Source organism: Pseudophryne corroboree, chromosome 9, assembly GCF_028390025.1.
Source record: "Pseudophryne corroboree isolate aPseCor3 chromosome 9, aPseCor3.hap2, whole genome shotgun sequence".
Classification (NCBI taxonomy): Eukaryota; Metazoa; Chordata; class Amphibia; order Anura; family Myobatrachidae; genus Pseudophryne; species Pseudophryne corroboree.
The window spans coordinates 183,970,106-183,984,749 of record NC_086452.1 but is presented as its reverse complement, the minus strand read 5'-3'; the positions used below and the strand labels follow the sequence as shown (position 1 = coordinate 183,984,749).

The following is a 14,644-nucleotide window of genomic DNA, read 5'->3' as shown; positions in this document are numbered from 1 at the left end:
TGTGCTGCATCAGTCCAGTGGTGGTGTCACTGTGCTGCCGTATATGTCCAGTGATCCTGCAGTCTATGTCCATTGATACTGCCGTATATGTCCAGCGGTACTGTCGTACAAATCCAGTGATCCTGCCGTATAACTCCAGTGATCCTGCTGTATAAATCCAGTGATCCTGCCGTATAAGTCCATTGATCCTGCCAGATAATTACAGTGGTACTGGCGTATATGTCCAGTCCAGTGATACTGCCGTATATGTCCAGTGGTACTGCCGTATATATGTCCAGTGATCCTGGCGTATATGTCCATTGATACTGCCGTATATGTTCAGTGATATTGCCGTATATGTCCAGCAGTACTGCCGTATAAATCCAGTGATCCTACCGTATAATTCCAGTGATCCTGCCGTATAAATCCAGCGGTACTGCCTTATAAATCCAATGATCCTGCCGTATAAGTCCAGTCCAGTGATACTGCCTTATAAATCCAGTGATCCTGCCGTATAAGTCCAGTCCAGTGATACTGCCATATATGTCCAGTGATACTGCCATATATGTCCAGTGATACTGCTGTATCTGTCCAGCGGTACTGCCGTATAAATCCAGTGATCCTGCCATATAATTCCAGTGATCCTGCCGTATAAATCCAGTGATCCTGCTATAAAAGCCAAGTGATCCTGCTATATAATTACAGTGGTACTGGCGCATAAATCTAGTCAGTGATACTGCCGTATATGTGCAGCGGTACTGCCTAATATGTCCAGTGGTACTGCTGTATAAATCCAGTGATCCTGCCGTATAATTACAGTGGTACTGGCGTATAAGTCCAGTCCAGTGATACTGCCGTATATGTGCAGTTATCCTGCTGTATATGTTAATTGATACTGCTGTGTACATCCAGCGGTACTGCCATATAAATCCAGTGATCCTGCCATATAAATCCAGTGATCATGCCGTATAAATCCATTGATCCTGCTGTATAATTACAGTGGTACTGGCGTATAAGTCCAGTCCAGTGATACTGCCATATATGTCCAATGATCCTGCCATATCTGTCCAGCGGTACTGCCGTATAAATCCAGTGGTACTGGCGTATAATTCCAGTGTTCCTGCCGTATAATTCCAGTGTTCCTGCCGTATAATTCCAGTGATCCTGCCGTATAAATCCAGTAATCCTGCCGTATAATTACAGTGGTACTAGCGTATAAGTCCAGTCCAGTGATACCTCCGTATATATCAGGCATGTCCAAACTGTGGCCCTCCAGCTGTTGTGAAACTACAAATCCCAGCATGCCCTGACACAGCTGTAGCATTCTCTGACAGAAAAACTGTGTCCGAGAATGGGATATGTAGTTTCACAACAGCTGGAAGGCCACAGTTTTGACATGCCTGGTGTATATGTGTGTGTGTGTGTGTATATATATATATATATATATATATATATATATATACATACCTTGTTGCAAAGTGGATTACTGAGGCCATGACAACTATGCTGGTGTTAGACATGAGTTCGGTATCCGCCATTTGTGCAGTGGGACTGTAGTGCCAACCCTAGATGGGCCAGGTGTTCGTGCAGCACACTTGTGTCGCTTAGCTTAGTCATACAGCTACCTCATTGCCCTTTTTTACTTCTTGGCATGATGTGATGTTTGGGTACTATTTTTTGTTAAGTGCCCTCCTGTCTGACACTGCAATGCCACTTCTAGATGGGCCAATTGTTTGTGTCGCTTAACTTAGTCATACAGCTACCTCATTGCTCCTCTTTTTCACATTTGCATGATGTGCTGTTTGGGGCCTTTTTTTTATATCTGCCCTCCTGTCTGACACTGCAGTCCTACTCCTAGATGGGCCAGGTGTTTGTGCCGCACACTTGTGTAACCCTCCCCTCGATGTCTTATATAAGGACTGTCTATGTATTATAATAAGGGATGGTTACTAAATTGTTGTGCCTCCACTCAAGCTATGTGTAGTGTTCAACTACGGTTAAGGCTTGCTTGAGAAAGCCTGGTATTTATATTTAGTGATCGATACCCTTATAACATAAATATAATATATACCTGTCTCTTCCTTAGGATCCTCAGATTGACTTCCAGATGGAACAGATGTATATGGTAAGTATAACAATTTTTTATTAAAAGACACTAAGTGAGCTAAACACACAGTAACAATTTACCATTTACATATTTAGTTTTAGGTTATTAATCCCCACCAACCCTCTCATATTTGGCCTATACACAATACCTGCATGCAATACACAAAAATACCTTTTTAAAGTAACAACCTTAGGTGTTAGAGTGACCCGGGTACTCTTAATATGACAGTGCACTATAAGGGCCCGTAAGATTCGTAAAAATAACTGCAATTAATATCTAACATTTAACATCACACATAGCAATGACATTCGCCTTTCCCTTTTGTAGACAAATTGCTTATCTCAGTACAGAATGTTATTGTAGCAATTGCTGTTTAGTATAGTGTCACTTATGTTTCTCTTCTCCCTGCTAGGTAAAAAGTATCTTTTTCCTTAGATGTAACAAACAGCAGTAAACGACTGGTTCCTTTCCTCAATAAAAGTGTGTTTGCAGCTATACACTCTTATGCTGAACTTCCTTGGAAATGTTATCTTGTATTTCACAACACAAGTGTCTTCTCTATTCCTCCGAGGCTTAGATTCAAACTGTCTCTTAGGGCTGTAACACACACTCTGGTTTTCCCGGATGGCAGAAAGCCGGACAAACTTTGTCCGGCTTTTTGCCATCCGGGAGAAACCGGCAGAGACTGTCACACAGGACGGCTTTGAGCCGTGTGTGATGCTGTGCGCATGCGCAGCATCAGACACGGCTTCAGAAAAAAACGTTGTGTGTGAAAGCTCCCCTTCACACACACGGTTTACTGGCTACAAAGACGGCCCGGCGCCGGCCCGGCAGCCGGACCTTCCAGTGGTGAGACCCGGCTGCAACCCGGCAGCCGGGCCGGGGCCGTGCAGTGTGAAGGGACCCTACCCCTCACACTGTTAACTACAATGCCGGCACGGGAAAAAGATGTCCGGCTTTTTCCCAGCCGGCAAAAGCCGTTTAGTGTGTTTTAGCCCTTAGGCAATGTCCCAATTAAAGATACTGAATGAAGTACATTGTGAGTCTCAGTTTGCTTAAATACTTTGGCTCCTGACTGCCAGCCTTCGTAGAATTTACATGTGAAATGGCTGCGATAATGACAATAACTATTTTAAGCAGGTAAATTAGGACATTTGACTATCTCTTTGCTGTTATAAAGTTCTTCCTGCTGTTATTGCCTTAATTAAAGTTATCACCTTAGTTACTGATCTCACCAGTTCCGGAGCATAAATATACACAGGGGTTAATGTGGGGGGGGGGGGGAATGAGGTGGAACTGAGTTCCACCACCTGTAATGGTAGAGGAAACTAGTCCCACCATCTCCATTGCCCTGCACAGTAATTCCAACAGAAAAGCCCACCCCATCATCTGCGTCAATCGATGATACAGACGGCACTAGTGTTGCTGATGAGTTGCAGCCACCTACTCCTTCCTCAGGTTCTGGTGCCTCCATGGTCCTTCTCCATGAGTTCCACCACCTCTCCAGGACCACTTTAAGGCCTGAATATACACGTCCTACACATTCCAGGCTTCAACTTTAAAGGTTCTCTTCTACTGTGCTGCATTAAAAAAGGATCAGTCTCTCCTTTACTAATACTGAAGCTATGTCTTAAATAATAATACATTTACGGCTGTAGGTATGAAGTGCTAGCTCAGTTCTATTCTACTTCAATCATTGTATAATTTGACAGCACTATCCAACATTACCACTGTTCTATTATAATATCCCATATACAGTAGTGTTGCTATTAAAAGTCACTGGGATATAGCTCACTGTATTTCTTTTTCCCAATAGCCACTGCCATATAATCCTTGATGACTATAGCATAGCGCTGGTGTGCTTAATGCCACTTTAAATATGGTTTGGTATCTCCTTGTAACTTAAAGTTTTAAGTGTAATATAAATGACTTCGTACACTTACACCTCACTTGAAGATCAGACTGCTGGTGCGGCATTCACTCCCCCAACTTCTCCATTTAGCTGATGGGGAGACTAGGAATAGCTGGCTCACTGCTGCCACAACGGCTTCGCCTCCGTTGGGAAGGAAGGGCTGCAGTTGGCGTCTGGGTTGCTATGACACCGCTCCCTCCTGCACTTGCTGGCGCCTGAAGCCCTTCCCCGGCCACACTGCCTGGAGCTCTTCTCCGGCTGCCCTGCCGCCCCGACACCTGCCTGGATGACACAGCGGGCTCAATGCGCAGCACCTCAGTGACCTCCACCTTCGATCTCCGCTCCAGACTGTCGTCGCTGGGATGTTAACGGGCAGGTACATCGCTCCAGCAGCTGGCCGCTCCAATCTCCGCTCCTGCTCTGCCCTCTGGCTGCCTGGTCCGGCTGCGCTCCCCAAACTCTCTGGCTGCTGCTGTAATGTTCACAGCAGACCTAGGTGCGAGCAAGCCCAGGGGGATCTTCAGTCTAATCTGTGCCAGCAGGAAGCATCTTTTATATGCTCCTCAGTGCCGGCACGGAGTTCCCCCTCTCTGCACACGGCTCCCTACTTACTGACGCGTGGGGGTGCCAGCATTGCACACGGCTCAGCTCTCTTTACCGGCACGCGGGTCGCGGATCTATCTTTGCACCTGGCCCTTTGTGCACGTGACACTGTTAATTATGCAGCCTGTCTCCACTGTCGTTCTGTCCCTACTAATCGCCACACAACCACCCCAACAAGACCCAACACACCCCCTCCTTTACTCTATATAAATATGCCATTTATAATTCATGGCTTAAACAAATAATCACTATATACAGTATAATATATATGCATATCCTGCAATATCAATATATATACACATATGCTACACTTGTGTCGCTTAGTTCATACAGCAACCTTGGTGCACCTCTTTTTCATCTTTGCATCATGTGCTGTTTGGGGCATGGTTTTTTAAAGTTCCATCCTGTCTGACACTACCGTATAAGTCCAGGGGTACTGCTGTATTAGTCGAGGGGTACTGCCATATAAATCCACCAATTGCAGAATTTTTGAAAAATGAAAGGGGTGTGCAGGAGATGCTGTCAGTGGCCACTTTTGACATTCAGCCACTGCATGCCACTACTAGATGGGCCAGGTGGTTGTGTTGCTTAGCTTAGTCATAGAGCAACCTCGGTGCACTTCTTTTTTTTTTCTGTGCATCATGTGCTGTTTGGGGCATATTTTTTAAATCTGCCATCCTGTCTGACCCTGCAATGCCACTCCTAGATGGGCCAGGTGTTTGTGCTGGACACTTGTGTCGCTTAGCTTAGTCATACAGCCACCTTGGTGCAACCTTTTGGCCTAAAAACAGTATTGTGAGGTGTTCAGAATAGACTGGAAAAGAGTGGAAATTAATGTTATTGAGGTTATTAATACCATAGGATCAAAATGACCCTGGTGTTTTTATGTTTTTCTCAAAAATCATTCAGATCCAAAACCAAAACACGAAAGGGTGGTTTTGGCAAAACCAACCCAAAACCAAAATTACGACCGGGGAATTAGAAACAAAACCAAAACACGAAATTTGCCCGCCGCACATCTCTAAATATATATATGTATGTGTGTGTGTGTGTGTGTGTGTGTGTGTGTGTGTATATATATATATATATATATACATATAGGCAGGTTACACAGTATTTGCAGGGCAGGTGTTAAAGGCAGTATTAAACAGCAGCACAACATTCAAAGTTCTTATAAGCACAAGTAGTACAGATTCCAAATTGATCATAACGTAACCCCAGACCCCCTACCTATTGCCTGGCCCCTTCCTGGCATCAGGAGCAATGACCTACTGAACACATTTTTAAAGGTAGCAGACCGGTTGTAGTGATTAGACCAGCTGTGGCTTACAACAGACTCAGCTAAAACCCAGACTGAATTCCATCAGACCTATTGCTGCTACTCCAGTCCTGCAAAATTCTGCCATTACACATTAGTCTCACATGGAATCATGTTGTCCCTACCACAATATATATATATTTATATATACAGGTTGAGTATCCCATATCCAAATATTCTGAAATACAGAATTTTTTGAGTGAGACTGAGATAGTGAAACCTTTGTTTTCTGACGGCTCGTTGTACACAAACTTTGCTTAATACAATAACAATATTAAAAATAGTGTATTTAATGACCTTCAGGCTGTGTGTATAAGGTGTTTATGAAACATAAATTAATTGTGTCAATGTACAAAAACTTTGTTTAATGCACAAAGTTATTAAAAATATTGTCTAGAATTACCTTCAGGCTGTGTGTATAAGGTGTATATGAATCATAAATGCATTCTGTGCTTAGACTTGGGTTCTATCAGCACGATATCTCATTATGATATGCAATTATTCCAAAATACAGAAAAATCCGATATCCAACATACTTCTAGTCCCAAGCATTTTGGATATGGGATACTCAACCTGTAAATATATATATATATATATATATATATATATATTTTTTTTTTTTAGAGATGAGCGGGTTTGGTTCACAAAGATCCGAACCACCACCCTCCCAAACATCTTATTCTGAGACTGGATCTGAGTCCGGCTTGGGACTTCCCACCAGACTCAGAAACCAGAATGAGGCAAAACGTCATCATCCCGCTGTCAGATTTTTCACAGGATTTGGTTTCCATATAAACAGCTGTGCTTCACTGCCATTTTCACTCTGGACTTGAGTGAGGGAGACAGACCTCTGTCTCTCTGTGGGTGGTGGCGTCAGGTGGGGTTAATGTGTACTCTGTAGGGGTGCTCCTGCAATCATTGTGGTGTACCTGTGCTGTGTTAGGGGTGCTGTCCTGGCAGTCCTGACTGTCACTGGTGTTTCATGTGTTGTTACTGGTGCAGCAGCTGTACATGGGTGTAGCTTGTTAAAAATTAAAAGCACACTGCTCCAAAATGCTGTCAAATATAAGGGTGCTGCTGTTAAAATAACATTACACTGGCCCTGTATGCTGTACAAATTCAGGGGTGCAGTTGTTAAAAAATAAAAGAACACTGTTCCTATATGCTGTAAACATATAGGGGTGCTGCTGTTAAAATAACATTACGCTGGACCTGTATGCTGTAAAATTCAGGGGTGCAGTTGTTAAAAATTAAAAGCACACTCCTCCTATATGCTGTAAACACATAGGGGTGCTGCTGTTAAAATAATATTACACAGGCCCTGTATAGTGTAAAAATTCAGCGGTGCAGTTGTTAAAAATGAAAAGCACACTGGTCCTGTATGCTGTAAAAATATAGGGGTGCTGCTGTTAAAATAACATTACACTGGCGCTGTTTGCTGTAAAAATTCAGGGGTGCAGTTGTTAAAAATTAAAAGCACACTGGTCCTGTATGCTGTAAAAATTTAGGGGTGCTGCTGTTAAAATAACATTACACTGGTCCTGTATGCTGTACAAATTCAGGGGTGCAGTTGTTAAAAATTAAAAGCACACTGGTCCTGCATGCTGTAAGAATACAGGGGTGCTGTTAAAATAAATGGGCATTGTTCTGTGTGCTGTAATAATAAAGGGGTGATGTACTGTGAAATGGAGAACAACAATTTGGAGGAAAAAATAGTAGAAGATAAGGAAACACTTCCAGTTCCTAGTACTAGTGCTGAAGCTGCTGCTGCCATCAATCATGACATTGACGATGCAATTCCATCAACGTCGTCTGCTAAGGATGATGCCCAATGTCATAGAGGGCATGTAAAATTCAAAAAACAAAAATTAATAATCAGAAAAAAAAGAAATCTGACGAGAAACGTAAAATTGCCAGTATGCCATTCACGACACGAAGTGTCAAGGAAAGGCTAAGGCCTTGTCCTATGTTTATGACTGGTGGCTCAGCTTCTTATGAAAAATGAAGCTTGTTAAAGCACAGGAAAAAATAACTGTGCGTTCAGAGATATCACAAATCCCCAAGGAGAGTCCAAGTGTGTACGCAGTTGTGATGTCAAGGCCTGACCTTCCCAAGACTGTATGGAAAGAAGAGGCTCCTACCACCATTTGCATGCCCCCTGCAAGTGATGGGAAAAGCACCGCCAGTCCAGTTGCTGATATTGATATTGAAGATGTCACTGTAGACGTACACCAGGATGAGGAGGATATTGGTGTAGCTGGCGCTGAGGAGGAAGTTGATGATGAGGATTCTGATGGTGATGTGGTTTGTTTGAATGAACCAGTGGAGACAGTTGTTGTTCATGGGATGAGAAAGCCCATTGTCATGTCTGGGCAAAATACCAAAAAAGCCACCTCTCCAGTTTGGAATTATTTCTCCACAAATATGGGCAACAGGGTGTCAAGCCGTGTGTTGCCTTTATCAGTCTGTAACAAGTAGGAGTAAGGACGTTAGCCACCTAGTAACATCCTCCCTTATACGTCACCTGCAGTGCATTCATCAGAAGTCAGTGTCAAGTTCAATAACTTTGGGTAAGAGTGTAAGCAGTCCACTGACACCTAAATCCCTTCTTCCTCTTGCAAGCCACACCACCAACTCCCTCATCGTCAATTTTCTCCTCAGCCAGGAACGTAAGTAGTCCTGCAGGCCATGTCACTGGCATGACTGACGAGTCCTCTCCTACCGGGATTCCTCCAGAGGATACTTGAGTGGTAAGCCTACTGCTGCTGCTGCTGTTGTTGCTGCTGGGAGTCGATCGTCATCCCAGAGGGATGTCCAACAATCTTCTGCGAGGAAGATGAAATCTGACAGCAGTCACCCTGTTGCAAAGCGGATTACTGAGGCCATAACAACTATGCTGGTGTTAGACGTGCATCTGGTATCCACCATTAGTGCAGTGGTATTTAGACATTTGATGGACCTACTGTTCCCCCGGCACCAAATCCCATCTAGGTTCCACTTCACTAGTCAAGCTATTCCCGGACTGTACAGGGACATTAAGAAAAGTGTCCTGTAAAATGCGGTTGTACCCAGTGTCCACTTATCCATGGACATGTGGGCAAGTGGAGAAGGGCAAACTAAGGATTACATGACTGTGACTGCAGACGGGGTAGATGTATTGCCTTCTGCAGCAACAACAGCAGTGGCACCAGTAGCAGCATCTCACAAACACCAACTCGTTCCTAGGCAGGCTACGCTGTTTGTCACCGGTTTCCATAAGAGGCACATGGCTGACAACCTCTTACGGAAACTGAGGGACATCATTGCACAATGGCTTACCCCACTTAGACTCTCCTGGGGATTTGTGATATAGGACAATGCCACGAATATTGTGCATGCATTACATCTGGGCAAATTCCAGCACGTCCCATGTTTTGCACATATAATTAATTTGGTGGTGCAGAATTTTTTGAAAAGGACAGGGGCGTGCAGGAGATGCTGTCGGTGGCCCGAAAAATTGTGGGCCACTTTTGACATTCAGACACTGCGTGCCGAAAACTGGAGCACCAGCAAACACTCCTGAACCTGCCCTGCAATCAACTGAAGCAAGGTGGTAACGAGGTGGAATTCAACACTCTATATGCTTCAGAGGATGGAGGAGCACCAAAAGTCCATTCAAGCCTATACATCCACCTACGATATAGGCAAAGGAGGTGGAATGCAGCTGACTCAAGCACAGTGGAGAATGATTTCCTTATTGTACAAGGTTCTCTAACCCTCCCTTCAAACTTGCCACACGTGAAGTCAGTTCAGACACTGCCAGCTTGAGTTAGGTCATTCCCCTCATCAGGCTGTTTTAGAAGCAGCTGGAGAAATTGAAGGAGAAGCTAAGATGGAGCGATTCCGCTAAGTATATGGGACTTGTGGATGGAGCACTTCATTTGCTTTGCCAGGATTCAAGGGTGGTCAATCTGTTGAAATCAGAGTACTACATTTTGGCCACCGTGCTCAATCCTAGGTTTAAAGCCTACCTTGTATCTTTCTTTCTGGCAGATACAAGTCTGCAGAGGCTAAAAGACCTGCTGGTGAGAAAATTGTCAACTCAAGTGGAACGTGATCAGTCAACAGCTCCTCCTTCATTTTCCCCCGCAATTGGGGCTGCGAGGAAAAGGATAAAATTTCCAAGCCCATCTGCTGGCAGTGATGCAGGGCAGTCAGGAGCAAGTGTTGACATCTGGTCTGGACTGAAGGAGCTGCCAACAATTACTGACATGTCTACTGTCACTGCATATGATGCTGTCACCTTTGAAAGAATGGTGGAGGATTATATGGTGACAGCATCCAAGTAGGCATTATTATTTATTATTATTTTTATCCTTTATTTATATGGTGCCACAAGGATTCTGCAGCGCCCAATTACAGAGTTCATAAACAAATCATCAAAACAGGAAAATAGCAACTCACAGTTGACGACAATATAGGACAAGTACAGGGTAAATAAACATAGCTGTGTATCCCCACACTCCCAGCCTATTGCCAGAGAAACGACTGTATTTTGTCATCAGGAGCATTAGCCCTGTGCACTGACAGCATTTTTAAAGCTAGCTAACAGGTGCTACTTATCTTATTAACTGCAGTTCATCTCTGACCTTGGACTGGATCCATTGACTGGATCAAAAACCTGGACTGAATCCATGTTCAACTGCTTTTCCACATTTAAAATAGGTGAATTCCTGCTGTCCCTGCCACAATATATTATATCCTATATAATAAAAGTCAAGTCTGCTCCTCACCTCTGTTACGTGTGCTACCGGCCACTAGAGACCACAACACAGACCATATGATTTCTGTGTGTGCTGAAAGCTGACACAGCTCAAACTGAAAGTGAAACTCAGGGAGATGTTACAGCCTCCTAAACTGCTGCTGGTAGTATTAATAATAATGATCTTACTGGTTCACACTTGCTGCATATGGAGAGAGGGGGCTGGGGAGAGAGTAGGGGTAGGGGCAGATAGGGACTGGGAGGTGGAGAGTGGGGTAAGGGCAGATGGGGACTGGGGAGAAAGAAATGAGGGCAGGGGGGTTGGCCCAGATAGAGACTGGAAGGGGGTAGGGGCAGATAGGGCATGGGGGGAAAGAGAGGGGGCGGGATTGGGAAACATAGGGACTAGAGAGAGAGTGGAGTGTGAGGGGAAGATAGGGGCAGTGGAGAGAGATGACAATTTTTTTCAGTAAGTCACATTTCTGTGACACGGACACATGCACACACTCCCTATGGACACTGCACCCCCAAACATATACTGCCTCTATATACACTGCACCCCCACCATATATTGCACCCATATATACACTGCACCCTCATACCCCTCCATATAGTGCCCCTATATATAGGGCACCACCTACATATACTGCTCATGCCATATACGACATACTCTGCACCCCCTTCTCCATAAACTATTCTGTAACCGCAGGTTACTTGCCATCCCAGGACTCAGCAATAAGTAGCAGCAGTATCTAGAAAACTGATGCAGAAACCACCAGATAGTCCCACAGCGCTCAGAGCAGAGGCATTGGGGACATGTCTGGCCACTTACCAATGGGGTTTGATAGCAGGAAGACCTGTGTTGGGTGAGCAGCATGGTACTGAGGCTGCAAATGATGCGGATGAGGAGGAGGCAGATAATCAGCTCAGCTGCTTTATATATACTGCATGCCAATGGAGGGGTGGGTACCTGTGCTCGCTCCTCCCATACCCTGCACAGGCTATGCCCAGACCACTCCAGCCACCTGCTGGTGGCTACTGATGTCTTGTACCCTCAAACTGGCTGGGAGCTGTGTAGTGACTGGAGAGCCTACATGTGCCAGTACTTGTGTATATAGTGCAGCATCATTATAGCTTGCCCATTACAGATATACAGCATCTATATTTATAAAAGTGTAATGCTACACACACCAGTGACATGCAGTGAGGTGAGTCAGAGCCTTTCCTGTCATACTAATGTATACGCCATAGTTTTTAATATATAAAGTACAGGCTGCGGCTACCTTCTTAAAGGACACAACAGAATTGCTTAATAAGTTACATGATTGTAAGCATCTTCCGGAAAACTGTATCTTAAGCAGTGTGGCTGTAGTAAGTCTGTATTCGAACATCCCACATAAGGAGAATATACAGGTGGTAAAAGAATTACAGGCAATATCCACTACAAGGGCCCTGATCTTGAGTTCTTATTATTATTACTAGAAAAGACCCTTACAAGAAACTTTTTCTATTTTGATGGTTGTCACTATCGCCAGCTAATTGGATGAGCCATGGAGTTGAATGGGGCCTCGGCATTTGCATTTTCACCGTGGAGCAATGCCAAACCTGCTAGTAGATTGATTTTATTCACCTGCTATTTAGAGAACACACTGATTATATATCATCTAAGCATATGAGGGGCACAAAGGAACTCTTTGAAGCTAACATGATGACAATAAACCGGATAGATAGGAGCATCACATTTACTTTTGAATGTAGCAATACTTTGATATATTATCTGGATGTGTGCATTAGGAGAGAGGGAAACCACTGTTGAAGCTCTCACCCACCTGTTATGTTAAGGTTAATAAAAATGAGAAAAAAACGAAAAACAAATAAAGACCACAAATAATAGAGAATGCAAAAATTAAATCAAACTTCAAATGATATAAAAGACATTTCAGACTATTTCATAAAATATACTGATAGCAATTTCCTCCGGTCTTTTATAAAAGACAAATACTGTTTCCACTCTCATCCACCGGGATATAAAAAGCACTCTGATAAAACATCTTATGTGCACTGAGTTTGTTGTGTAAAAGTCTGCCTCAAAGCAACATATAAGTCTTAAATCCTGGCCAAGACTTTTTTTTTTTAATGTATCTTGTGCAATTGCCGGGCATAAGCTCAATCACTTCCACCTGGAGGATCCTGTTTCTTCCCAGCTCCTAATAGGATCACTGGATCTTTGCAGAGAGGTTTTCCAGGATACTGCTCCTTCTCAGATTCGGTAGTATGGTGCTGGCTTGTGTGAGCAACGGGGCCACTAACACATTTCTCCGCCTCCAAAATGGACTCAGCGGCTTCCTCAGAGGTATATTTTTAGCATTCTCTATTATTTGGAGTCTTTATTTGTTTTTTCTATTTTTCTAATTTTTATTAATCTTTTTTGTTTTAAGTGATATGTAATTTCATTGGCCGGCCGGCCGGCATGTGCGCCATAAATGTATAATTATTGTCTAATCAGTAAAAATAATATTTTGATATATATATCTCCAGTCAGCACTGTCTTATTTTTATGTGTTAAGTGGATTTTTTTTCAGGGTTGAGTATTGCCCTTCTTTTGACGGCAGCAGATAGGAGGCATGTATATTGGATATATTGAGGTATTTTTTATTCACATAAATATTGTATGAACAAGAGATTATCATTTTATATTTTAAAGCTCACAGTGTCTCTAGGCACAGAATCCATTTTTTTCTTCTTTGTGAGTTATTTTAAGGGGTCTGCCCTATTCTCAATTTTTAAGATCAAGGAGAATTAAAAGTGACATGGGTAAAGTCAAAAATTAAATAGATGAGATGTCAAAAAAGTATTTACAACGTGGTTATTTAGAACATGACCTGGACACAGCAAAGAGTGAGGCACTTTCAATAAATCGTGAATAATGTCTGGCACCTAAGGAAAAAAAACACTAAATTGGTACCCCCAGAGACTACCTATAATATAGCCAGCTCAGTATCAATGAAATGTTCAAAATACCTCTGACCTATAGTTAAAATGGAAAAAAGGTTTTTTTGTGGGATCCGCACTGGTCAGTAATTAGTATAGATAATGTCTTCTGAAATACTGAATCTATATCACAGAAAATATTCTGAGTCTGGTAACTATAACCATATGAGATGTCCTATCTTTTAGGTCATATATGCGTGTTACCTTCAGTGGTGCTCCCCAGAGTCATGAAATGTCAGAAAAGGAGGCCAAAAGAAGATTGGAAAGTAGACTCTTTGTTTGGGAGCACTCTAATTCAGAAGAACTGATATATTATGTAGTAAATTATTGCTAAAATCCAAATTTTATTAATATCTCTTAAAACTATGGTATATAGGAGTTGAATTGTATGCGAGTCAATAGCTAGGCAAAAATATAAAGAAAGATTACATATAATTGGTGGTTTGAATACCACAATAAAGAATAGCCGGAAGGTCGTTTCTAACGACCAGACAATTTTTTGTCACCTGGTTGTCATACAATGTCCATTATAAGATATATGACCATCATTTAATCTGCAATTATCCATAAAGGAAATTTTATTGCAGAAGATTGAATCATAGGTCATATGAGTCCGAGTGCCAAATAATATTTTTTAGTGTGATAGATAATTAGGCTGCAATATACTTGCAGAACCAGGGTGTTCCAAGGTGGCCTCCCATCCTAGAACTAACCCGGCCCTCCACTGCTTGGCTTCCAAGATCAGAGGAGATTGGGCATCTCCAGTGGGGTATGTCCGCAACTGAAAATGCTTGCCCTTATTATCACTCCAAATGCACTACAACCATTGATTGTCCGTATATTATGGATTTTGCGACATGTATAACCAAGGAAAAAGCATATTACAATTGTAAGGTCTATGGACATAATTAAAGACCCAAATTCATTATACATATATTCCAATTTCATTATACACAATAAAATATAACCAAATACAAGTGAGGTCAAAATCTA

The 14,644-nt window shown here is 42.8% G+C and overlaps 1 pseudogene; it reads right to left on the bottom strand.

Annotated features, from left to right (window-relative positions):
• Positions 1–14,314: 14,314 nt before the first annotated feature.
• On the bottom strand, positions 14,315–14,434 carry LOC134963525 (5S ribosomal RNA; annotated as a pseudogene).
• Positions 14,435–14,644: the final 210 nt, after the last annotated feature.